Below are 26,849 nucleotides of genomic sequence, written 5' to 3' on the forward strand. Positions count from 1 at the left end.
AGAAGATTGTAGGAATGGAGAAATGCTTATAAATTGATCGTATTTTAGAACTTGTAGATATTATATATTAATTTATTTTATTTATAATTTATTTTATTTTTGAAATTGTCACTTTAATGGTAATTATAATTAAACTTATTTTATTCTGTATCCGTCAAGGATAAAACAACCGACGAAAATATATCGAATCATTCTATACATTAATGTGTGTTTTATTGATGACTTTTGGAATATATTTTATGAATTTATAGCTTAAAAATTACATATTTTCAATGTCATACGAATGTCAAGTTGTAGGTAAGCCACAGTAATAAATTAATACTGAAATCTAGCGGGTACAGTTTAAACTAATAATGTAGCAGCGCCCTCTAGCAGGCAAAAACAGTATGTAGAATCCAACGAAAACAAGATGGCCGCCATGACATAATACTGACTGACGTAATATTTGCCTCGGCATTAGTGGTGGGAGTTCAGTTTGCCGGTGGCTTCCATGGAAGAAGGATCCATCGCCATTTTTAATCGATTTCCCTCGCCAGATTTCAACCCAGTGAATTTTTATAAATTTTATTATCAAAGATAATTATATAAATATTTATGAATCTAAAAATTGTTTATGCTAAAATGTGATACATATTACGGATGTTATATGTGGCGGACAGTTTTCAAAATGGTGGAAGTTATTTTTATTAAAATTTAAATTATTAAATTTTTTAGAAATTTTAATATTTTTTCTCCTTTTTTTCTGGTGAAAATGATAAATTTTCAATATGATGCCCGTAACGAAAATTCCAGCAATAGGAAGTGGGCATTCGATTCCATGTTGGCAGAAAGTTCTAGAATACAAAATGGCGGAAAAAATTAAAAACCAAAATGGCGGGTTATCCTAGAAATAAAAATGGTGTAAAAAAAATTAATTTCGTTAACTTGAATGAAAGACTATATCGACACCTTATAATAGTAACTAGAAGTTTTGGATCATTAGGTAAGTACCTAAACGAATCTCTTCAACTGGTGCCTTCACCTCAAGATAGCCTTGCTTGTTAAACCCTATATTTTATGTATATAAACTACACATGCTTGATTCCATGGTTAGTGGGGTCGGAGATAGTGTGGGTTGCGGGTTTATGTGCTGTTGTGGATGCGGGTCTTCGACGAGTGCTGCTACGAGAGGATCTCTGCTCTCATTATTAAAATAAGTTTATTTCCTGGTCTTGTGGACAGTTATGTTATTTGGAGACTAGCACTTAAAACAACACTAGTAAAATTACTTAAAGAATGGATCACCCTTGGTCTGTAGTAAGTAACTATACCATCATGGTATAGTTCGTAGCGCTGTACCAGATTCTTCAACCTCCATTTATAGAATTTCACCGCATGGGAATGGAACGGACGCCTTTGTCATGGGCATTCAGACTTCGCACATGCAATACGTATAGCCTTAGTACAGGCGCTTAGTAAACTTATTCTGAAAAGGTTTAATTAAGCCAAATCCGTACTTGAGTTTAAAAATAAAGGCTACAGTTTTTTTTTTTAGATGAAAGTGACGTCATTTTGGTTGATTTAATGAACCATATGTCAACAATTACAGCGAAAATTACAAAATTAAAATTGTCATTTGTTTAATTTCTAGGTACCGAAATCTATGCCGAGGGGTTAAAGAAACCGGTACAGGTTTGCGAAAACGGCTTGCAACTGGATAATGATTTTGTGAAAATGTGAAGAAGATATGTAGTAAATTAAACATGTCAATAAGAACCTTTTTCACTCTTTTTTTTTAAATGACCAAACGGAGCTAACTTTACGAATATCCCTCATACTTACCATCTATCCCGCAGAATGTGAAACTAGCGTAAAATACACAGCAGCCATAGCCGGTGAGGTGCAGCGTTCGACTAGAAGCCCTAGACGAGTCATGAGGGAGGGGGTAAGATGAGAAAGCACTGGGCGGGAGAGACGTGTAGAAAGAGAGAGTGACGGACGAGGTGAAAGGACAAGTGGCGTCGCGGTGCGCGGACTGCATCGCTCAGTCTACACAGTTGTTATAGTATTTATATAGTAAAATAATAAAACATTATTATAAAAAGATAATTATAAAACATTGGAAGTGGCTGGGATTAAGAAAAGGAAACAGAATAACAAACTTAGAACATCAGAAGAGACACAAAAGGAAAAATAAAGAAAAGGTAATGTCTCCCAGCCGACACTGTGGAGATTGTAGATTGGTAACTTTATATTAATAAATTTAAAAATTGCGGTATCGTCTATAGGTGTGCTTCGATTTATTTTACTTCTAAAGTCTGAATTGTTAAAAAAAGAAGTTAACTTGTGTTAAGTTTATGATAGAATAAATTTATAATAGGGCCGGCCCGAAAATAATTACACAAATTCATTAAGACATAATTAAAAATAGAAAGTAATACAATATGTTATCATATATATATATATAGAATCCACACACACTATTGCTTGGTATATATGTAATTAATTATAAAAATGTGGAGGTATTTAAATTTCGCATTTTCGTTTGACTGGCTGACATCCTAATTATCGCGGAAATAGGCCGCTGTTGGTGTCACTGAATAAAAGGGGTTCTGAGTCGTCGTGGATAATTTGTAAGTTGAAAGATTGTAGCTGGTATTTTGGAGTGGTTAATTCTTATACCATGAAGACCATTTGGCTACAATCTAGGCTTCGGTTCTTGGACACTGACTGCGAACAAGCCAAATCCAAAGGAATTAGACATAGTTCAAAGACAGTTATAAATAGTCACAAATTCTGGCAAAAAAGTAATTATCTGGGAAGAGAATGGGTATCGACAACACACCAAAACATGGTGTTGATTCTGGAATAAGGAGATGTCTCGCCGACGAAACTTGACGCAAAACTAGCGTGGTGGAAGCAGAAGCACACATAATTAAAAAAAATAAACAAACTATTAACTACTGACTGACTGTTTACAAAAAGGTAACTAAAAACGAGGTTTGGGAAAACATCCCTTTTTGAAGTGATTACATCGTAGTTGAAGTAGTGAAGTCGAATCTAGCTGAGGGCTGGCCAAAAACGATGCAGTCAGTCGGAAGTCGCTTCAAGAAGTCTCTGGTATAACACCTGTGTCACTTAATTAAATTCGGCGCTTCGCCTTGAAAGGAAGAGGGGATACTTCGGCTTCCGGGCCGTAAAGTTCCGAAGATGTCCGAAGGAGGGGTCGAGGAAGACAGACTTCGCCACTGTTGGCACCTTATCACAGCACTATCTACTGGGGACGAGACGAGACTACTTCAAAAGAAAGGAGCTTATGGAGGAGACTGGTGGAGCGCTCTGGTGGATCGGAAGAGAATTACAGGTGAACATTTGTTGCTTGGGTCGCTAGAGGGCAGGTGTGTTGAGCAAAAACTAGAACACCCAGAACTCTGCCATTAGAGGTCATAGGCGGTACTATGCCCGGCAGATATCTTGGCGTCTGAGCTCCCTAGTCCTGTCTGTAGGGGAGGGCAAAGAGAAAGCGATACCCTATTGTCAAGGTCAGCGGCCAGATTTGTACTAGCAGAACAGAAAACATTCGGCGCGTGACTTCCTACACTACGTAAGTCTGTATCCACGTCCGTGGGGGCCCCAGAGCGGTAAGGCCTTTTGGCTAAGAGCGCTGGGTTACCAAACAAAAAGTGAGAAATCATATGAATTGTACTTGTATTACATAAGTGTAACATTGTGTAAATTGCAGTGGTTGTGCTCGAATATTTGTACTCATCTGTCAGGAAAAGTAACAAACTATTATCTAAACCTGCAACGTTGTTTTACTTTGTCCCATTAAATATACTTACGGTGTCTGCTAATTATTATGCTAACCAAAATTAATTGAAATGTTAACTAAGTAACTAGCGAAAAACAGACACGATTTATTTTGGAAAACTAGGTCACTTAGTATGTAAAATAAATTTAAAACTATGCTTCTCAATTCATTGTGTTCTCGAAGTTAATTAAAATGAAAGTCTTACAAGAAAAAGCAAACGACCAAAACATTACGCAATTGTAGCTCTCCGCGCGGAAGCTATCTCACAGTTGATGACGCAGGAGCCAGTCTAGCCCTTATCGTTCTCCGGTTTCCGTACCTAAAACGTTCCATTTAGCGCTGGATGTACATTTAAGTAAACATGGAGCTTGTTACGTTATATTTGCTGCTTTAACTTCATATCAGTCGTTTAGGAAACACCTGACTACCAACGTTAATGGCATTTAAAAAATGCTTGTGTATGTGTGGCTTTATATTTTAATGCACCTATAATCGATTATTTATTATAAATGTAAATTCAATTTGCATTGTACTTCCACTTTAAAATGCATATTATAACATTCAAAAAAAATATATATATATATATTATATTATTGGTTTAATGTAAGTGTGAAGTTCTCTTTCCATGATAATTGATTGTATTAGGTGACGAAAAACAAAATTAAGTTAAAATTCTTTGCTATTATTACTATTATTATTACTTTCTCTAGGTACTCCCGTTTTCCCCGTTCTGTCATTTCGTCAACGCTTCATACTCATCATTTCTCCACAATAGGCTATCAAGACCTTACTTGTTAATAGCCGCCCAACTCACACACACCCTAACTGCCCAAATATTTTACTCCACTATACACTACGTAACAGTTACGTAGTAAATATATATTTCCATTGTTTATTAAATGCTTAAAATACCTGTTTTTTTCTGGCGTATTCTGTGGGTCATGTGGTCGTTCTTTGCTGACTTTACGAATCCTGACTATGGACCGTTCACTCACACCCGTGTACTTCGCTGTTCTTGCCGTCTGTCTCTGTAAAGACTCGAGCAGACATTATTTTACGCTTCTTCATCACAAAACTGCATCACGGTTTTTATTATTTCCCGCTCTCCGCTATGTATCATTTTACCGCGCCTCTGCAAGCTGCCACCTTCGCCTTCCATTTTCGAGTATACACTGAAGGACGATATTTTCCTAACAGCCACTACACGGCTCTCGGCTACGTGTCGCCTGCTTACCCCCTCTTCTTTCTCCGGTCCCGCTGTCCCCGCACCTCCGCGCTGAGAAACGCCAAGATAACTGCCGGCCACAGTACATTAGAACACCAGTGGCCAGTCCTTGAGACAGGCCATCGCTAGCCAGGGTTAAGCACCAGTCAATGCTCTGGGCGGTGATTCGTGGAATATTGGAAGGGGAGCTGCTGGCTCGTGAGAAATGACTTATCCGGTGTGTCTATACTTGCTCGACAGCCCTGGAACATTAGAATGGGGCATGACTGTAAGTGCTCACCTCAGGCGAGCTCTGAGAAACGAGTTACCCGGTTAAGCTGCAGGGTCAAGCGGTGATGGTCACGAAAGCAAGGGGGAATTTCAATTGCCGGTCGTGCACTGAGGCAGGATGCTAGCCTCGCAAAGGGTCGGCAAATTTCAGATACTGTGCTGGGCAGGGCCGTTTTATGAGAATGCGAGGCCTGGGGCAACAATATTCGGAGGCCCCCCCCCCTTTTTTTTATTGTAGTGATAATTTTCAGATATGAAAAACTCATATTTGCATTGACGTGTATGTATGTAATAACTAACATAAAAAAGGACAAGAAGTACCATAATGAAATGCAGCCTCTATACGCAGAAATATGAAACATATTTATGCAGGGAAAACAAAATAATGTATAACAACAAATTTTCTAGTTGAAATGGAGTAATATTTCATAGCCAACCCCCATCCTCAATATTTCTCTGCTTCATTTACGAAAGTCTTAAATCGTTCTCAAATATTTACACAATTTTATGAGTTGCAGATCCCGACCAATCAAAATTACATATTTATTAACTCACTTTGCAATAAACTTCTTCCTTGCCTTTTCAGCAGCAAACAAGTTAATGAGTCCATCAAATGAAAGGTTGTTCACAATATCATGTTCTGTAGAAATCACCGCTAACGTGTTTCATCTCTCTTGTGACATGGTAGATCGGAAATGATTCTTTAGAACTGACAGTTTTGAAAATGTTCTTTCACTTTCACAGTTTGTGATTGGTAGTGTCAAATACAAGCGCAGTGCTATTGCTACATTTGGAAATACATCAATTATATCACTGTTATATAAGTGCTGCAAAACCTTTTGTGGAGCGAATGATGTAACACTGTCTTCAACTTGTTGCTCTCTGAGAAATGATAAGTGTAATAATTCATTTGTAATAACAGGCTGCAGATCCTTTCTGTATTTTCTGACCAACTCGGTAGCACTAGATTTGAGTTCATCTTCACTTGCTGTAGTTAAGTTACAAAGAAACCCAAATGTTGAGGCAATATCTTTGTAGGAAGCAGCTCTCTTCTCCAGATCCATGCGGAGCTTATCAGCAATGCATAGAAATGTGGAAATTCTGACATTCTCGCGGGATGTTACAACAGTTGAAAGTTTGTCTTTTCCATCCAAAAACTTTTTATTTTTGGAAGATCTAGTATCTACAAAAGTTTGTAACAGATGGTTGCTTAGTTGTGTTGCTTTAACTTCAATTTCATCAAAATTATTTCGCAAATCGGAAACAAAATCTTTCAAAGAATTCATCAGTTGATGACCAGTTATGACATCGAGTCCAGGTTTCTGTAGATGCTTGGTTACTGCACCGAATATTTCCATAATGTCGTACCAAAATACGGCCATAAAAGCAAATTCTAAATATTGCATTTTCTGCATGAGGGAGTTCGCTTCCATCCTTGTGACTTGCGTTTCATTTTTGTCGCTGAACATATCATTAAATGCACAGAAAATCTCATCATAATGAATGACGAGAGTTTTCAATGCATCTTCTCTGCATGACCACCTTGTTTCCGACAAGCTCTTGACAGTGATTTTTGGCTTTCCGCTATTTCCTGTGCTTTCCGAAATAACTCTTTCAAGAACTGATCACCTGTGAGTGGAAGCAGCGAAAAATGAGTACAGCTTTTCTAAACACAGAAACAGTTTTGTTGCATGAATATATTCACCAACGCTGTTTTTTTTCCTACTAAGTTTACTGAATGTGCTGCACATGGAACATACAGCATAGAGCTGTTTATTGATTTAATGTGCGCTTGTAGGCTCGTATTTTCCTGACATGTTGGCTGCATTATCATAGCTCTCACCTCGGCAATCCTGGATATCAATGGTGTTGTCTTTTAGAGTACAGGTTACAACTTCACTTAAATTTCTTCCTGTGTGGCTGTAAAATGGAATGAAACACAAAAACTTTTCCAAAATGTTACAGTTAAGGCAGTATCTAAATACAAAATATAATTTATCTGTATGGGTAACATCAGGTGTAGAATCAACTATCAGTGAATAATATTTGGCCTGTCTAATCTCATTTAGCATGTGTTTCCAAACATCGTTGCCCATTAGCTCAATGAATTCTTTACATATATCAGAAGAAAGATACGATACATGACCTTTTCCTTTGTTCCCATGTATCCTTAAATGTTCCTGTAAAAAAGGATCAAACTGAGCAAGGAGTTCCGAAATTCCTAGGTAATTAACATTACGATGTGATCCAAGCATCTGATTATCACCACGAAAAGGAAGATCACGACTGCACAAACATTTTACAACTGCCACTACTCTAACAATAACATTCTTCCAGTAATTTGTCTCAGTCACTTGTGCATCTAAATGTGATGAATTTGACATTTTCTTATTTTTTTTCTTGAAACCCATTTTAAAGAACATGCTTTGTGTTCAATACTGTTTTCATGCTCCCTCAACTTTTCTTCTGTTTTCTTCCAATTAGAAAAACCATTTACAAATTTTGATAGTTTACAATTAGGTACTGAAAAGTTTGCACGCAAAGCAAAACACATTTCCCGTACATTTAGAGTACAATAACCATTTTCTCTCCTGTCGCTCTCCATTTTCAAGAACTCTCACAAATGCAGATGATGTTAGTTTACGAGTACATTTTGGATGTTGCCTAGCAGAAGCTGTGTAGTCTCCATCATTATTACTAAAAAAAAGTCCGGCCCCTTATCAACACAATAACTAATAATTTCGTCAGTGATATTTCCAGGCCATGCAGCAGGATCTTGCTGGTTTTCTTCTATTAACACTGCACTATCAAACTACACTTCTTTCAGTCCTAGCACAGTTTCTAGAAGTTATGGTAATTTCTGGAGTTGTGTTAATGAGATTACAATTATCTATTTTAGTTACTTTTGTGTTTTCTTTAACTTTATCAGAGCTTGAAAGTGGTAAAGTCAAAGGCAACTTACCATCACAATCACATGGTTCTAGTGTTGGAGGAGGTTCATGGACCGGCATCGATGTCGGTGACTGACTCAGTTGTTATAAATAAAACCATACAAATTACAGCACGGTGTGGTTTTATTGTGGAATCATGCTTTACAAAACTAAATAAATAGGTAACTAAATTTAAAGACAAGTTATTATTACGCCAGATATAAAATGGGAATTCACTTTAAATAATGATATATTTTTTTTGGTAAAATTTGAGGCCCCCTTGAATGTGAGGCCCGGGGCAAATGCCCCTTTTGCCCCCCCCCCCCTAGACGCGGCCCTGGTTCTGGGGACGACTCTAGGAACTAGCCGAACAAAACTTAAGGGATGGATACAGTGAGCTGAACAAGTTTAAATTCAAGTTATAAAATTACTGTTAAGATGATAATTTAAATATCAAATTTAAAAATGTTGAACATCACAATTGGAGGCACATCGTCGACCGAGTCAATTTCCTGAGTATGTCCCAGGCTCCGGTCTCTGCACAGGAAAACCTTTTCTGAACTTTTACAAAACATTCCTTTGGTAACCAGTGGCCAAGAAATAGTTTGTTTTACTACAATAAAGATATTGTAACTTTCTACAACAAATGACTGAGGTTATTTTTGGATATAAGAAATACTTTTTTTTCAGATAATACTGAGTAATTCTTACTAAAATTGGCGCATAATTTTATATTTTATTTGATGTTTCATTTAAGCATATTTATAAAACCATGAAAAAGAAAATCAAACATTCAATAATTTTATTTTATTTTGTATTATGCTTATTTATGTGCACAGTTAATACTCGAGAGTTACACAGGGAACGGTTTACAAATAACTCTTAACTATTGGAGATATTGGCACAACGCAACACGGGTAGGAATCCAAACCCAGCATTACTGCGAAGACTATTATGAAGTTATACATTTGTTTTTTCATGTAAATGTACAAATTTATTTGCAATTTTACATGAATATTTCTGCTCCATTTACAAAAAAAAAAATTTACAGTTTGATCATTGTGGGCCTAGTTCAGTGGTTAATTTAAGACTTTTGAAGACCCTAATTATTTAATTTTTTATTCTTATAATTTGTGAATATTCCCACCAAATTTTCAGATTTATAATTGTACCAATCTTTTATATGCCGATTAATTTTCATACCTACTTCTTTTGGAGCTTTGCAACAAAACAGCAGTTTTCTGCAAATGGAAAAAAATAGTGAAGTTATATTCTACCCCATAGATGAGAGAACTATGCTTAGGGATTCGTGATAGGAATTAGCTGTACTGTCACACTTATTAGTACTTTGAATACACGAAAGTATATTTTGTTTTACTTAAATGACAAGGTAAAATATAATTTTCCAGTGTTTTTCACAGAAATTGTGGAAGAATATTTTGTTGTCAAACTTGATACGAAGATAAAGTTAAAATACTAAATGTATTCCCTTTAAATATACGAAGGACATTGGTTATAATTGAATTGAGATCTCTTTAATTTACGGATACTGAGTTTATTCAGTTTGGATTATAAACAAATCCTTTTACAAAATGTTTAATATACATCAAAACACTCTTCTTCATATCCACTTGCATTTTTACCTTGTTCACAACGGAACGCAGATCTACGTAGTCAAATTTTAAACTTTAGTCATTGTCACTATTCTTTTTTTATATAAAATTTGATATATTTTATGTTATAAACGTGTTGGTATACGAATAAAGTTGTTTTTAGTTACCTGTTAACCTGTTAGTTTAAAAACCTTAATTAAATTAAAATTTTAGATCTAGATGGGTATCTAATTCCAAAATTAAAATGCTTAATTTAGTAGAAGAGTTTATTGTATCTTAGATAATGAATTTAAAATTGTTTTACCTAATTGGTTAACAAAATTACTGAAAGAAGTGTAGAATAACTCCTCAGGCGCCAGGCTATAGGCTGTGAAACCATGGAGCTGACGGCCATCTTGGATTGTTATGTCCGACAGCCATTATGGATGACCTTGAACTTGAACCTTTGACCTTTAAAATGTGCCAAAAAAGACCCAAATCTTTTTCAAAGCTTACCAAAATCCGCCAAAATTTCCAGTTTTTGGAAAAAAATTCAGTCAAAATCTTAAAAAATTTAAAAAATAAAATATTCTCTACTTAAAGGAAACATTTCCCGTTTTGTGGAATAATTTCCCACTTAAGTCCTCAAAAATGACAATGCCTAAAAAATTCCTAAAAGTGGCTTAAATTCTCCTGTGACAAGCCATTCTAAGCCGCCGAGGTCATGCCTTTGACAATTAGGATGACAGGTCTGCCATTTTGAATTATGACATAACTGTGGCAATTATCGTTACGTCTGCAATCTTGAGAATCTGTAATTTTTATGCTGGAAATTCGGAAAAAAATAATTAATAAAATTATAATAATATATTTTTAAAAAACACACTTACGTCAATGAGTCCTCGGTTCGAACGCAGTGAGGGAAAAAAATAAAAAAAGCAACAAATCCTTTCTCTTCAGAAGCCACCGGTAGGCAGACATCCCACCACTAATGCCAAGGTATATATATCACCAGCTAGTATGATGTCATTCCCGCCATCTTATTTTTGTCTTCTGGAGGCCTCCATCTTTTTTTTTGTCTGATAGAGTGCTCTACCACCATGTAAGTTTAAGTTTTGTCCACTAGTGTGCAGTATTAATTTATTACTTCAGCGTCCACCATCTTGAAATATGAGCACCATCTTGGAAAATCGTAATTATTTAGCTGGAAATTCGAGAAAAATTCCAAAATTAATTAAATAAATATACATTAATATACTGAATGATTCGATCGACTTTCTCCTTGGTTAGATCCCTGGGCGACGCAAAAAAAAAATAATTTTATAAAAAAATTATTATTTAAATAAATATGGTGGAGAGTCCTAAAATAAGTTTAAATTACTTTACTACCAGCCTCTAGTATGCCATTGAAGACGTATTGACTGCTGTCTTGAAAATTCGTATAAATTAACCTATAAATTCGGTAAATATTCTACAAATCATTAAAAAAATCACTTATTAATATAAACACTGATTCGATCGATATCCATCCTTGGTTTGATACTTTATAAATGGGGAAAAAAATATATTTTAGACAAAAAAATCCTTATTTAATAAATTTTGTTCAAAATCCTAAAAGAAGTTTAAGTTCCTCACATACTAGCCTGCTATATCACGATATAGCCGCCTTCTTGAAAATTTGTTATTTATTATTGACCTAAAAATTCTGGAGAAATTCTGAACATCATCAAACAAATCACTAATTAATATACTGATAGAATAAACAGATTCCTGTCTTTGCTTCGATACCAGCTCAATACAAAAAAAATACAATTGTAATTTAAAATTACATAAAAGTGACAGGTTTAAGTAATAAAACAACACTTTTCACATGTATAATTTATCACATAAATCCTAATCTTCTGCAGGAACACTTGCTAAAGTAAAAATCTAATAAACATTTAGTTCTGCACTTGGTTCTTCACTTTAGTTCTTGGCTTGAACTGACTAATTCTCGGCTCCAAATGATTTGCCGAAGACAGAGACTAGCCAGATCCTTTTCCTACATAGTCCTTTTTTTCCCGACAGAGTTTTTCTATACTATGTTTAACAGACTGTCTCACATCGTCGGAATTGTAAATTGGCGTATTCACTGTCTTTAAGGCGCACTTCTTCACGTGGTCCTCGAAAGAACACTATTTACCATACAACCAGTCCAGCCACAAGTTATATTTTAAAGGCCCTATGTTGATACTTCATCAGTAAGCTGATAAATAATATTCTGCTTGATATCATAAAGAAAAGTACTAATGTCTTTGCCTCCAACTGTCTATGGCTCCAACAGTCTTAAGCTCCAACTGTCTTTGGCTCCACAGTCATTGGTTCCGAAGGTCAATGTTCCAATGGTTCAGTTGCACCAACAGCTCTAAGTGCTCTAAAGCTCCAAGTGCTCAATTGTTCCAAATGCTTCAACAGCTCCAAGGCTCCAATTTATTTAAGAGCTCCATTACTCCAATTGCTCCAAGTGCATCGATGGCTCTAATGTGCCCCAACTGCTCCAAAGTTCCTACAGCTCCAAGTACTCCAAGTGTTCCAATGCTACAAGAGCTACAATGCTCCAATTGCTCCTAAGCTCCAAGTGCTCCAATTTGCTTCAATTTCTTCAATAGCTCTAAAGCTCAAATTTCTCAAACAGCACAAAGTGCTACAATTTCCCAAGAGCTCCAATGCTCCAAGTAGGCCAGTCATTTTAGACATCGAGTTCGCAAAAAAACGCGCAACTCGGATTTTTTGGGGTGTTATTCGAAACCACCCCAGTAGTGTGTACCCAAGTTTTCAGCTTTGAAAGACCTGTGGTAACTGCGTACCAGTCGAAAAACCTTAAATTTTTCGAATTGGTTTTTTTTGGTTTTGTTTTTTTTGCTATTAACTCATAAACCAATCATCCTACAAAATCGTTTAATCAATGCTTTTTTGAAGTAAATGAATTTGGAAAACATTTGGCGCCAGAACGAACTCTGTAGGTTGAATAAAATCCATCTCTTCAAAGTTTGGCTATTATTCCCAAAAAGTGCCAAATATAACAACTAGTCGTCTTTGGATGGAGATACAGGCCGAAATATTTATTCTAAAAACCCTTATTAGGATAAATCTTGTAGTAAATTTAATTAGCTTCAATTTAAGTGCAAACGGAGGTCTGTAGGCCTATTTGTTGTCTATTTTTCTAACAAAAACAAAACATCGACGAAACCCCTTTAATGGCAATTTAGCCAAACGATTAACAATAGCAATTCAACGACATTGTAGAGGAGTGGAAAATCATTACACCGAGAAACAACTTGTATATATGAGTGTGATTAACAAAACATTCCTAATTACCAGTTATAGAGACATCACAAAGATAACATGACCAACAAAAAGATACAGCACAAGTACAAAGATGGCATGACAAACAAAAAGATACAGCACAACACAATGTATTAATTTACAAAATGTTATAGGTATTTACAAACTTCGTGCCTACAATAATTATTGTACATGTCAACAAATTCATAAGGGGCGGTACTAAATTATAATTTTGCTTTTTTGGAGGGGCCTGGTTCACTTGAATAATCTGCAGGTTCCTCTGTCTCAATGAATGGCATCGTCGAAGAAACAAAGTCAGGTGGGACGTCGAAGTCGTCGTCGTTTCATCATCAGATGCGTCAATTTCTGTTATTGGAACATTGTTGCAGGACCTCCCCTTGTAGATCTTACAGAGAGCGGAACATTTAAGTCCTGCTCTCTGACAGGAGCACCCTCCAGTGCACCTCTTCCGACATCCACAAGAAATGAATTTGAGGAGGGTGTCGGGTGCTGTAGGCTTGGTCGATTGGACGGGAAGTAGCCTCTGCCCGGTTCTTGTCCAGCCCCAATCAGTAGGCTCTTTATCTACCTCCAACCATTTCTGAACTTGGTGGTATGTTCTGTATGAATTTTGGGTGGCAGCTTCTTCTGTTGGGGGTAGACGTTCCAGCTGCACTTTGGCATTGGCTGCCGTGCATACGAACAGCTTGTACCTTAGCTCATGCAAATCTTCATGTGCTTCTCCTCCGTAGAGAGCCACTATGCACTTAGAACCGGAGGAGGCTACTACCTCGTGAGTAGTATGTAAATGGGCATCCGGAAACAGGCGCCAGGCGGTGGATTGAAGATTGTCGGTCCGCCATCTTGGATTGTGACGTCACGGGCGGCAAAAATTCCTCAAAATTCTTCAAAAATGACTCAAAATGACTCAAAAAATCCCGTTTTAAGAAAAAATTTCCCGTTTTCGAGGGAAAATTTCCCGTTTTATTCCATAAAAAATCCCAGCGGCTGAAAATTCCTAAAACTTGCTTAAGCATCCTTAACACAAGCCTCAGTTAAGCCATTTCTAGGAAAAAGGATACCATGACCTTTGACCTTGAAACCGACCGCCATATTGGATCCGCCATCTTGGATGACGTAATTGTGTTCTCGAACATTCCGGCGATGTGTTATCCGCCATATTGGATGATGACGTCACCATTGCAATTTCCGTTACGGCCGCCATCTTTAAATATACTATCCGAGTTTAATGAAAAAATTTTTAAAATTTATAAAAAAATTAAACTAATAATATTTTAATAAATTATGTATAAAAAAACTAACTTTTACGACACGAAGTTCAGAGTCCTCGGTTCGAACCTGGTGAGGGCAAAAAAATTAAAAAATAGAGACCGATCCTTCCCCCGTGGTGGCTGCTGGAAGACTGACTCCCACCACTTTTTTTCAAAGCATATATAACGTCATCTAGTATGACGCCATGTCCGCCATCTTGTCTTCGATGCTGGAAGCCATCATCATTGTATCGTCGGCGAGAGTGCGCTTACACCATGTTAGTTTAATTCTTATCCGCTAGAGTGCAGTAATCATTTATTACTGTGACACCCGCCATCTTGAAATTTGGCCGCCATCTTGAAAATCCGTAATAACTTAGCTAGAAATAAGGGAAAAGTTCCAAAATTAATTAAATAAATCACTCATTAATTTACATATTTATTCGATCGATTCCTGTCCTCGGTTCGATACCCGATCAATGCAATAATGTTTAATTTTATGAAAAAATAATAATTTCAATAAACCACGTTCAACATTCGTAAAGAGACTTTAAATACTCTACTACCATCATCCTATCAGACATCAAGACCACCATAATGGAAATTTGTATTTAACGAACCATAAATTTATAAAAGTATTAAATTCATATAAAATCAAACAATAATTTACCTATTGAATAGTTACTTGGTTCGACCCTGACCGATACAAAAAAATTAAATATAACATCAATTTAACATAATAGTAACAGGTTCGAGGAATTAAACACCACAAGTTATTTTACAAACATAATATTTCTTACATAATTTATATTCTACTACAGGATCATTTGCGAAAGCCAGCTATCTTATAATCATTTAGTTCCGCAGCGGTGTGAAATGACTAATTCTTAGCTCCAATCGGTTTATACTAGACAGAGTCCAGCCAGAACCTTTACAGACATAGTCCACCTCTTCTTGACAGAGTTTCTGGATACCGTGTTTAACAGTTTGCTTCACATCGTTAGAACTGTAAATTACTGCAGGCGATGTCTTGAATGCACACTTCTTCACTTTGTCATCGAACGGATATGGCTTTCCATATATACAGTCCAACCACAAGTTATATTTCAAAGGTCCGTTTGTTGCTACATCATCAGTAAGCTGATTGATTATGTACTCTCTGATATCGTCAAGAAAATTACAAATGTCTTTCGACTCACCGAACGTATTTAGATAATAGTAGTCTTTCAACGTTCCACGAAATGCAGACTGCACCAAGTAGAAGCCATTATCGTTCACTTGTAATGCTCCGAACACAGTCTTAGGTTTATTTCCATGTTCAGACGTCATCAATCGGTTGCTGTGAATCTGTTTTATTGGTTGTACGCTTTCGTGTATTCAATCTAAAGCGAGGAGTCGAAATGTCGGCAGGTAGTTCAGCAGTAGGAGCACAGACTCCACCTTTACATTTTTTCGCAAGATGTCGCAAACTGTCAATTCGAGTAAACCATTTAAGGCACTCATCACAGCAAAACTTCATTCGAGAAGGATTCTTCGTGCATTTGCTCCGCTCATGTCTTCGTGCATCATGGGAAAATGCGAACGACGTATCACAGTAGCTGCAAGGATACCGTGGTGATGAAGACGATCCTTTCAGACCTGATCCAGATACAGGCGTTGCAACAGTAGTACCATTTCCAGGCATACTCTTATGCACATCGATGCATCGTTGTTGCGCCGAAACATTTACTTTCTGCCGCACAGCAGGACCTTTGCATGCCTTCATGTGCGTTTTCATATTATCTTTTCTGGCAAACTGCTTATGACATTTCTCACAAACAAACATTTTACGATATAGGTTCTTGGCACATTCGCTCCTCTCGTGTCGCCGAGCATTGCTGTTGTTTGAGAAAATCTTGTCGCAGTAACAGCACCGATGTTCGCTAGTTGTCAAATCAGCATCCATTGAAGTCTCCATCGAGGTCGTATTGTCGATCGTCGTGGTTTCCTGCACATCCAGCTCTGTAGTCATTAAGCTATCTTCTGCTGGTGGTATAACATCTGTTGAAATCTCCTCCAATGTTGACGTCGTCGTCGTTGCCAACGGGATCTGCTCCACCATTGTCGTCGCTGACGTCAAGGTTCCCGTAGACGATGGTACAACGTCCATCGAGTTCGACGTTAAAGTTGGTAAAGATGCCATCGAGTTCTCAAGAACAGGTAATTACGCGACTTATGCACCAGATTAAATAATCAAGGTAATCCTTACACCGTCGACGACAGTAACAAACTGAGCGACCTGCTGTCTAGGACTCGCTTATATACATGCACCGGATGGAATAATACGCAAGTCAAATCAAGAACAATTTACTATAATACCAGAGTCAAAACAACATTAAAAATAGAAGCACTATCAACAAAAAGAAAGCACATTTGGAAGCACCGACAACGAAAAGGCAGCACATTTGGAAGCACAGACAACGAAAAGGCAGCACATTTGGAAGCACCGACAACGAAAAGGCAGCACAATTGGAAACACCGACAACGAAAAGGCAGCACATTTGGAAGCACCGACAACGAAAAGACAGCACATTTGGAAGCACCGTCAACGAAAAGGCAGCACATTTGAAAGCACCGACAACGAAAAGACAGCACATTTGGAAGCACCGACAACGAAAAGGCAGCATATTTAGAAGCACCGACAACGAAAAGTCAGCACATTTGGAAGCACCAACAACGAAAAGGCAGAACATTTGGAAGCACCGACAACGAAAAGACAGCACATTTGGAAACACCGACAACGAAAAGACAGCATATTTGGAAGCACCGACAACGAAAAGGCAGCACATTTGGAAGCACCGTCAACGCAAAGGCAGCACATTTGGAAGCACCGACAACGAAAAGGCAGCACATTTGGAAGCACTGACAACGAAAAGGCAGCACTTTTGGAAGCACCGCCAACGAAAAAGGCAGCACATTTTGGATGCACCATCATAAAGGCAGCACATTTTGGAAGCACCATCGAATAAGGAAGCACATTTTGGAAGCACCATCGAATAAGGAAGCACATTTGGAAGCTCCATCAACAAAAAAGGCAAAAAGGAAGCTCAAGTTGCGAGATCTAATTCTTAATTAGAAATCAGAATACAAGAAATAAAAACTTTAAATTTTTATAATTTAAATTATTTATTTTATTTCTTTACATTATACAAAAGCAAGTAAAACAAGCCATTATTGTATGTAGCCAGCTTTCCTCAGTTCCTTGAGTATGAAGGATATTTCTTTGATGCACGAATAGTTTCCTGCACAAAGCGAACCATGTAGAAGTCTTAGCCGGTCAACCAATATGTTTGGATCTTTCCATGATGTGTAATCATTCTCTTCTACCACAATCTTCCTTGCACGTTTATAATAAATATTATGATCTCTGGTGTCTTCCGTTTTACCACCAACCTCAGGGTAACTTTCATTTTTGAGACGGTGATCATCACAAGCTTGATCAGATTTATTTAATATATCACATCGTTTCCATCGTTTCGGTCTCAGGACACCACCACATTCTTCGATCTTGTCAGCTTTAGGTGCTTCATCATAGTCTATGTCTTTGTCAACAGCCTCAGAGTCACTGTAACAATCACCGTAGAAGGTATCGTCTTCACCCAATTTACCGTAAGAATTCGATGTTGATGATGTTGAAGTGTCTTCATCGTCTTCATGCTTCCTTTTTAGGAGTCCATCATTTCTACAAAGTAGGAAAGATCTACTTGAATTCGGCTGGAATATATTCTCACTTTTCACGTTAAGGATTCTTCCACTGTCTTCATTCTTTCATAAATCATCATCCTCCTTCAATTTAAGTTCTTTGTCGAGATCGGAAGAGCCAGGAAAATTATTGTCGTAATGTAGATCACTCTTCCTTAGTCTAGTAGATTCATCGTTGTCCTCTAGCTTGTACGCAGGCTTGGCGTTACAAGTTATGCCATGTCTTTTTAAGCTCTCTCTCCGCGTAAACGACTTGCTACATCGAACACAACTTCTCATATTGCGTAGTGGATTTTTAACACAGTCATTCTTCTCGTGTTGTCTTTTATTCTTTCTCAAGATAAACTCTTTGCTGTAAAACTCACACCTATGTTCTTTCGATACAGCGTCAGATCCTAAATCGGAATTCATATTAGTTACCGAGACTAATGCCAGATGGAAACTAAGAGTTTTAAATTAATAACCATTCCTTAAAACAATTTTTTAAATATTTCGTCAGCGAGAGTTAATTTATCTTATGCAAAGGAACTTGCTGCAACTAGTTCCGCTTTTCAACATCAGATTACGTCACGTATTGCTTTCAGATAAATAATATTTATTTCTTTAATGCAAGTGCAAGATGCTCACCATCGATCGCATAAGAAGGATAGCTACGATAGTCTCCAAGGAGCTTCCTGCTAGTGCTTCTCAGATTTCTCACGGTCCGCCATCTTGGATTGCGACGTCATGGTGGCCATAATGGATGAGTGCGACCTTGAACTTTGACCGAAACCGCAGGAATGATCGCAAGCACACGGATTAACCATCAAAATATTAACAAGAATAATCGGGAGCACATGGAGAAAACCACCATAATATTGACAAAAATAATCAGAAGCACACGGAGAAAAAAGGCACAAGTTTTCTTTGATATCATAAAATTTCAGGGGAAAAAAATATTTAAAAATAAAAATAAATTAATAAAAAAAAATAAAATACAAAAATTCATAAAATTCTGGCTTGTACTAGAACTCTATCTTTGTTCAACAATGAGAAGTTCACAAGCTAGCAGAATATATTTATGTATTTTTTTTATTTTATTTTTTATTTTTTATTAATTTATTTTTATCAAAGTTCAAGGTCGCACTCATCCATTATGGCCACCGTGACGTCGCAATCCAAGATGGCGGACCGTGATTAATCTGAGAAGCACTAGCAGGAAGCTCCTTGGAGACTATCGTAGCTATCCTTCTTATGCGATCGATAGTGAGCATCTTGCATCCTGCATAAAAGAAATAAATATTATTTATCTGAAAGCAATACGTGACGTAATCTGATGTTTAAAAGCGGAACTAGTTGCAGCAAGTTCCTTTGCATAAGATAAATTAACTCTCGCTGACAAAATATAAAAAAATTGTATTTAAGTAATGGTTATTAATTTAAAACTCTTAGTTTGCATCTGGCATTAGTCTCGGTAACTAATATGAATTCCGATTTAGGATCTGACGCTGTATCGAAAGAACATAGGTGTGAGTTTTGCAGCAAAGAGTTTACCTTGAGAAAGAATAAAAGACAACACGAGAAGAATGACTGTGTTAAAAATCCACTACGCAATATGAGAAGTTGTGTTCGATGTAGCAAGTCGTTTACGCGGAGAGAGAGCTTAAAAAGACATGGCATAACTTGTAACGCCAAGCCTGCGTACAAGCTAGAGGACAACGATGAATCTACTAGACTAAGGAAGAGTGATCTACATTACGACAATAATTTTCCTGGCTCTTCCGATCTCGACAAAGAACTTAAATTGAAGGAGGATGATGATTTATGGAAGAATGAAGACAGTGGAAGAATCCTTAACGTGAAAAGTGAGAATATATTCCAGCCGAATTCATGTAGATCTTTCCTACTTTGTAGAAATGATGGACTCCTAAAAAGGAAGCATGAAGACGATGAAGACACTTCAACATCATCAACATCGAATTCTTACGGTAAATTGGGTGAAGACGATACCTTCTACGGTGATTGTTACAGTGACTCTGAGGCTGTTGACAAAGACATAGACTATGATGAAGCACCTAAAGCTGACAAGATCGAAGAATGTGGAGGTGTCCTGAGACCGAAACGATGGAAACGACGTGATATATTAAATAAATCTGATCAAGATTGTGATGATCACCGTCTCAAAAATGAAAGTTACCCTGAGGTTGGTGGTAAAACGGAAGATATCAGAGATCATAATATTTATTATAAACGTGCAAGGAAGATTGTGGTAGAAGAGAATGATTACACCTCATGGAAAGATCTAAACATATTGGTTGACCGGCTAATACTTCTACATGGTTCGCTTTGTGCAGGAAACTATTCGTGCATCAAAGAAATATCCTTTATACTCAAGGAACTGAGGAAAGCTGGCTACATACAATAATGGCTTGTTTTACTTGCTTTTGTATAATGTAAAGAAATAAAATAAATAATTTAAATTATAAAAATTTAAAGTTTTTATTTCTTGTATTCTGATTTCTAATTAAGACTTAGATCTCGCAACTTGAGCTTCCTTTTTGCCTTTTTTTTTGATGGAGCTTCCAAATGTGCTTTCTTATTCGATGGTGCTTCCAAAATGTGCTTCCTTATTCGATGGTGCTTCCAAAATGTGCTGCCTTTATAATGGTGCATTCAAAATGTGCTGCCTTTTTCGTTGGCGGTGCTTCCAAAAGTGCTGCCTTTTCGTTGTCGGTGCTTCCAAATGTGCTGCCTTTTCGTTGTCGGTGCTTCCAAATGTGCTGCCTTTTCGTTGTCGGTGCTTCCAAATGTGCTGCCTTTTCGTTGTCGGTGCTTCCAAATGTGCTGTCTTTTCGTTGTCGGTGCTTCCAAATGTGCTGTCTTTTCGTTGTCGGTGCTTCCAAATGTGCTGCCTTTTCGTTGTCGGTGTTTCCAATTGTGCTGCCTTTTCGTTGTCGGTGCTTCCAAATGTGCTGCCTTTTCGTTGTCGGTGCTTCCAAATGTGCTGCCTTTTCGTTGTCGGTGCTTCCAAATGTGCTTCCTTTTTGTTGATGGTGCTTCTATTTTTAATGTTGTTTTGACTCTAGTATTATAGTAAATTGTTCTTGATTTGACTTGCGTATTATTCCATCCAGTGCATGTATATAAGCGAGTCCTAGATAGCAGGTCGCTCAGTTTGTTACTGTCGTCGACGGTGTAAGGATCACCTTGATTATTTCATCTGGTGCATAAGTCGCGTAATTACCTGTTCTTGAGAACTCAATGGCATCTTTACCGACTTTAACGTCGAACTCGATGGACGTTGTACCATCGTCTACGGGAACCTTGACGTCAGCGACAACAATGGTGGAGCAGATCCCGTTGGCAACGACGACGACGTCAACATTGGAGGAGATTTCAACAGATGTTATACCACCAGCAGAAGATAGCTTAATGACTACAGAGCTGGATGTGCAGGAAACCACGACGATCGACAATACGACCTCGATGGAGACTTCAATGGATGCTGATTTGACAACTAGCGAACATCGGTGCTGTTACTGCTACAAGATTTTCTCAAACAACAGCAATGCTCGGCGACACGAGAGGAGCAAATGTGCCAAGAACCTATATCGTAAAATGTTTGTTTGTGAGTAATGTCATAAGCAGTTTGCCAGAAAAGATAATATGAAAACGCACATGAAGGCATGCAAAGGTCCTGCTGTGCGGCAGAAAGTAAATGTTTCGGCGCAACAACGATGCATCGATGTGCATAAGAGTATGCCTGGAAATGGTACTACTGTTGCAACGCCTGTATCTGGATCAGGTCTGAAAGGCTCGTCTTCATCACCACGGTATCCTTGCAGCTACTGTGATACGTCGTTCGCATTTTCCCATGAGGCACGAAGACATGAGCGGAGAAAATGCACGAAAAATCCTTCTCGCATGAAGTTTCGCTGTGATGAGTGCCTTAAATGGTTTACTCGAATTGACAGTTTGCGACATCATGCGTAAAAATGTAAAGGTGGAGTCTGTGCTCCTACTGCTGAACTACCTGCCGACATTTCGACTCCTCGCTTTAGACTGAAGACACGAAAGCGTACAACCAATAAAACAGATTCCCAGCAACCGATTGTTATGACATCTGAACATGGAACTAAACCTAAGACTGTGTTCGGAGCATTACAAGTGAACGATAATGGCTTCTACTTGGCGCAGTCTGCATTTCGTGGAATGTTGAAAGACTACTATTATCTAAATACGTTCGGTGAGTCGAAAGACATTTGTAATTTTCTTGACGATATCAGACAGAAGATAATCAATCAGCTTACTGATGATGTAGCAACAAACGGACCTTTGAAATATAACTTGTGGTTGGACTGTATATATGGAAAGCCATATCCGTTCGATGACAAAGTGAAGAAGTGTGCATTCAAGACATCGGCTGCAGTAATTTACAGTTCTAATGATGTGAAGCAAACTGTTAAACACGGTATCCGGAAAATCTGTCAAGAAGAGGTGGACTATGTCTGTAAAGGTTCTGGCTGGACTCTGTCTATTATAAACCGATTGGAGCTAAGAATTAGTCATTTCACACCGCTGCGGAACTAAATGATTATAAGATTGCTGGCTTTCGCAAATGATCCTGTAGTAGAATATAAATTATGTAAGAAATATTATGTTTGTAAATGAACTTGTGGTGTTTAATTCCTCGAACCTGTTACTATTATGTTAAATTGATGTTATATTTAATTTTTTTGTATCGGCCAGGGATCGAACCAAGTATCTATTCAATAGGTTAATTATTGTTTGATTTAAATGAATTTAATACTTTTATAAATTTATGGTTCGTTAAATACAAATTTTTTATTATGGTGGTCTTGATGTCTGATAGGATGATGGTAGTAGAGTATTTAAAGTCTCTTTACGAATGTTGAACGTGGTTTATTGAAATTATTATTTTTTCATAAAATTAAACATTATTGCATTGATCGGGTATCGAACCGAGGACAGGAATCGATCGAATAAATATGTAAATTAATGAGTGATTTATTTAATTAATTTTGGAACTTTTCCCTAATTTCTAGCTAAGTAATTACGGATTTTCAAGATGGCGGCCAAATTTCAAGATGGCGGGTGTCACAGTAATAAATGATTACTGCACTCTAGCGGATAAGAATTAAACTAACATGGCGTCAGCGCACTCTCGCCGACGATACAATGATGATGGCTTCCAGCATCGAAGACAAGATGGCGGACATGGCGTCATACTAGATGACGTTATATATGCTTTGAAAAAAAGTGGTGGGAGTCAGTCTTTCAGCAGCCACCACGGGGGAAGGATCGGTCTCTATTTTTTAATTTTTTTATGCCCTCACCAGGTTCGAACGGAGGACTCTGAACTTCGTGCCATAAAAGTTTGTTTTTTTATAAATAATTTATTATAATTTTATTAATTTAATTTTTTTATAAATTTTATAAAAAATATCATTAAACTCGGATAATATATTTAAATATGGCGGCCGTAACGGAAATTGCAACGGTGATGTCATCATCCAATATGGCGGATAACACATCGCCGGAATGTTCGAGAACACAATGACGTCATCCAAGATGGCGGATCCATGATGGCGGATCCAATATGGTGTTCGGTTTCAAGGTCAAAGGTCATGGTATCCTTATTCCTAGAAATGGCTTAACTGAGGCTTGAGTTAAGGATTTTCCCTCGAAACGGGAATTTTTCCCTCGAAAACGGGAAATTTTTTCTTAAAACGGGAATTTTTGAGTCATTTTGAGTCATTTTTGAGGAATTTTGAGGAATTTTTTCCGCCCGTGACGTCACAATCCAAGATGGCGGACCGACAATCTTCATTCCACCACCTGGCGCCTGTTTCCGGATGCCCATTTACATACTACTACTCTCGTGGGTTCTATTCGGCTGGAGGAAAGCTGCTGCCACTTTAATCAGGCTGACATCATTTTCGAAGGCACTTAGCATCTTCTTTTTGCCTTGCCAGAAGAGGGAAGAGGTGGTGTCGCAGCATGTGAACGCATGCAGGAACAACTCGAATCCTGGAAGGATGGGAAGATCTCCTCGGCTGAAGGAGTTGGAAGCGTACTGCATGGGTCCTGAATTACCTCTGCCACTTTTCTGGAAAAAGACATTATGAACATGTGATCACAGTCCATTGAGAAGAAGCAGGAGATCGACATCCTCTCCAACAATCACTACTCGTTCATAGGATCTGCTCTTGGACAAGGCTGTTCTTATGATTGTGTTGTCAGCATCCTCATCACATTGAACGAAGTCGATCCCCTTGTTCTCAAGCCCTGAGCGGAGAAATTGGATTAGCATTTTCTTGTTGTTGTCATTCCCCAGCAGCTTCTCTTGTGGCACGTTGATAAGTGTGTCTTCTTCGAAAATGATGTCAGCACATGACATGACAGAGTATCGTCTTAGACGTTCGGTAGATTTTTTTCTCCTGGTATTACTATCCTCAGGATACCCATCGAAAACAACGGCTGATTGCTTCCCGAAGTGGTTGATGGTGTAGCTTACTTAGGATGCTACTATGGTCCTGATGGATGCATTCCTGTGCCATATTACCTTGTAAAGCAGGAAGCCTTTGTCCACAACCACAAACGTAGTTGATCCTATGTCGATATTTTCTAGAGATGGGGTAAATGCCGCATAAAATGTTGATTTCGTACCTTTCCTCATCCCCTCTTCGTTGAATAGAGACATTGGATATGGAGCTAGCTCATACTTGAAGTGTTGCTTTAAATCGTTGTCTGACTGCTTGATGATGCACAGCCTTTGAAAAATGGTGAGAGGATCAAATGTTACAGTCTTGTTGTTAACATTGATGGTGACTGCTGACAATGTATGCACATTTTCTTTTCGTTTCAAGGCAATATGGCCGAACGATTTTCCATTAATGAGCTTGACAGCTTGGATGCCCAGTTCTTGTGCCATGTGGCAACTGACCTCGGCCCCCCCAACGATGCCACTACTGATAGACAGTATTTTGTCAATGTATGGGAATGGAGTGTGTACTTCGAACCATGATGTTAGTTTTTCCACATCCATTGTATCTCGTTCAATTCGTGCAGGCCTCCTGTCGATGTGTTGTTCACTGGAACTGGCGGATACATCCCGAAAGTACTCGAGTCCTTCACATATGTTAAGCATATATACCATGTCTCCAGTCCAATGACCGAGAACACTGCTGGACATTCCTGGACTATGTGTCAAGCCCCCTTGGCTCTTCATTGATCTCATCAATACTTGTTCAACTGTTAAATCTGCCCAGAGGCCTGACCAAAATTTGTCCGAACGGCGTTTTATAAACTCCCCGTTTTCTGTGGACAACCTAAATTCTCTTGGGCAATTTTCTGCTGCAGCACACTCATGACAAACGAACACTTTTTGCATAGTTGAAGTGGCCTGCAGAGTGGAGGAATGGCAGCATGTTAGTTATTGTTTCTGGGTGAAGGCCCCAGTCTCCCATTATTTCAACTTGTATGAACTTTTTCATTAGAGTTGTCATTCTGAAGTACAGCACCCACAGCTTTGCTGTTGGGCTTCGTCTTTCCACTTCCTCCAACACACTTCTTACCTCAGCACCAAGCGTTTGAACTCTTTCATTCTCTGTGGCATGCAGAATCAAGTTTCTCTCATTTTCGCTCAGCAGGTTTCCAATTTCGAATTATTCCTCCTCCATCAACTCCACTTTTTCTCTCAAAACAGTGTAGCCAATGCAAGGTTTGTCAGCATGTGGGCTCTAATGGCCCTGGAGTAAGCATGTCTATTTAGGAATTTATCGACACTGTTGGATACATAAATTGTTGAGAAAAGTTCCTTTATTCCACTCCCTGCCATTATGGCTCCAATTGAACCCATAGACGACATTAGAAGGTGGTAACCTCCTAGCCTTACAACCACATTACTCAGTTGTGGATGCTGGCAGCTCTCCACAATGTCCCTGGCTTTTGTGTACAATGGCTGGTCGTATGTGACAAAACCCGTTTTCTGACTGTGAGCCAAAGTTTTATCACTTGCTTCAAGGAGTTACGTCAGCACAGTGTCATATTCATTTGGTGGAGCATGAATGAATGGAAGGAACACTATTTTTGACTGCTTGTACGGAAGATCTTTGGTCATCTGCTGCATAAAACCATTCCAGCCAGAAATATTTGGTGTGTTGGAGGATTTCCCATAAAGCCACAGCAGATCTGGAGCACTTGGCAAGACCTCTTCAGCAATTGTAACATCACAAACAGAAATTGAGGATAATCCAGCATTTTTCGGTACAGTTGACTTTTTGAGTTGTGAGTAAATTTTTGTACTGATTGAGTCGGCAAAAACACTTTTTAATCGTGTAATAGTTTTATCTGGGAGGACTGTGGATTGAGGGGTGATGATCATTATACCACCCATTTCATGGAAAGTATTGTCTCCATCCAATATGTTCATGTTCACATCTGCGTTGTCCCACATAAATTGCATGAACGCTCCTTTTTTAATTAGTTGTGATACTTCGCCCTGGAGGATAGCAGAGCTCTCCACACGCGTAGCCTCTGTGTAAGAACCTGAAAATCCCATAGTGTAACACAAGTTTACGAGGTGTTTTGACCCAAATTTTCTATACAAGAACGTACCGAAGCCAATAAGGATTGAAGAAAGGAATGATTTGGGCCTCACTGCTGCTATTATTGAGTGAGCGATAGCTACAAATTTTTTTCCCA

At 38.1% G+C, this 26,849-nt stretch overlaps 1 protein-coding gene across 1 annotated transcript in view; it reads left to right on the forward strand.

Annotated features, from left to right (window-relative positions):
• The window catches only part of LOC134527189 (uncharacterized), a 524,754-nt gene that overhangs the window by 239,251 nt on the left and 258,654 nt on the right, over positions 1-26,849 (forward strand). The window lies entirely within an intron of this gene.

The sequence above is a fragment of the Bacillus rossius genome, chromosome 1 (genome assembly GCF_032445375.1).
Source record: "Bacillus rossius redtenbacheri isolate Brsri chromosome 1, Brsri_v3, whole genome shotgun sequence".
Lineage (NCBI taxonomy): Eukaryota > Metazoa > Arthropoda > Insecta > Phasmatodea > Bacillidae > Bacillus > Bacillus rossius.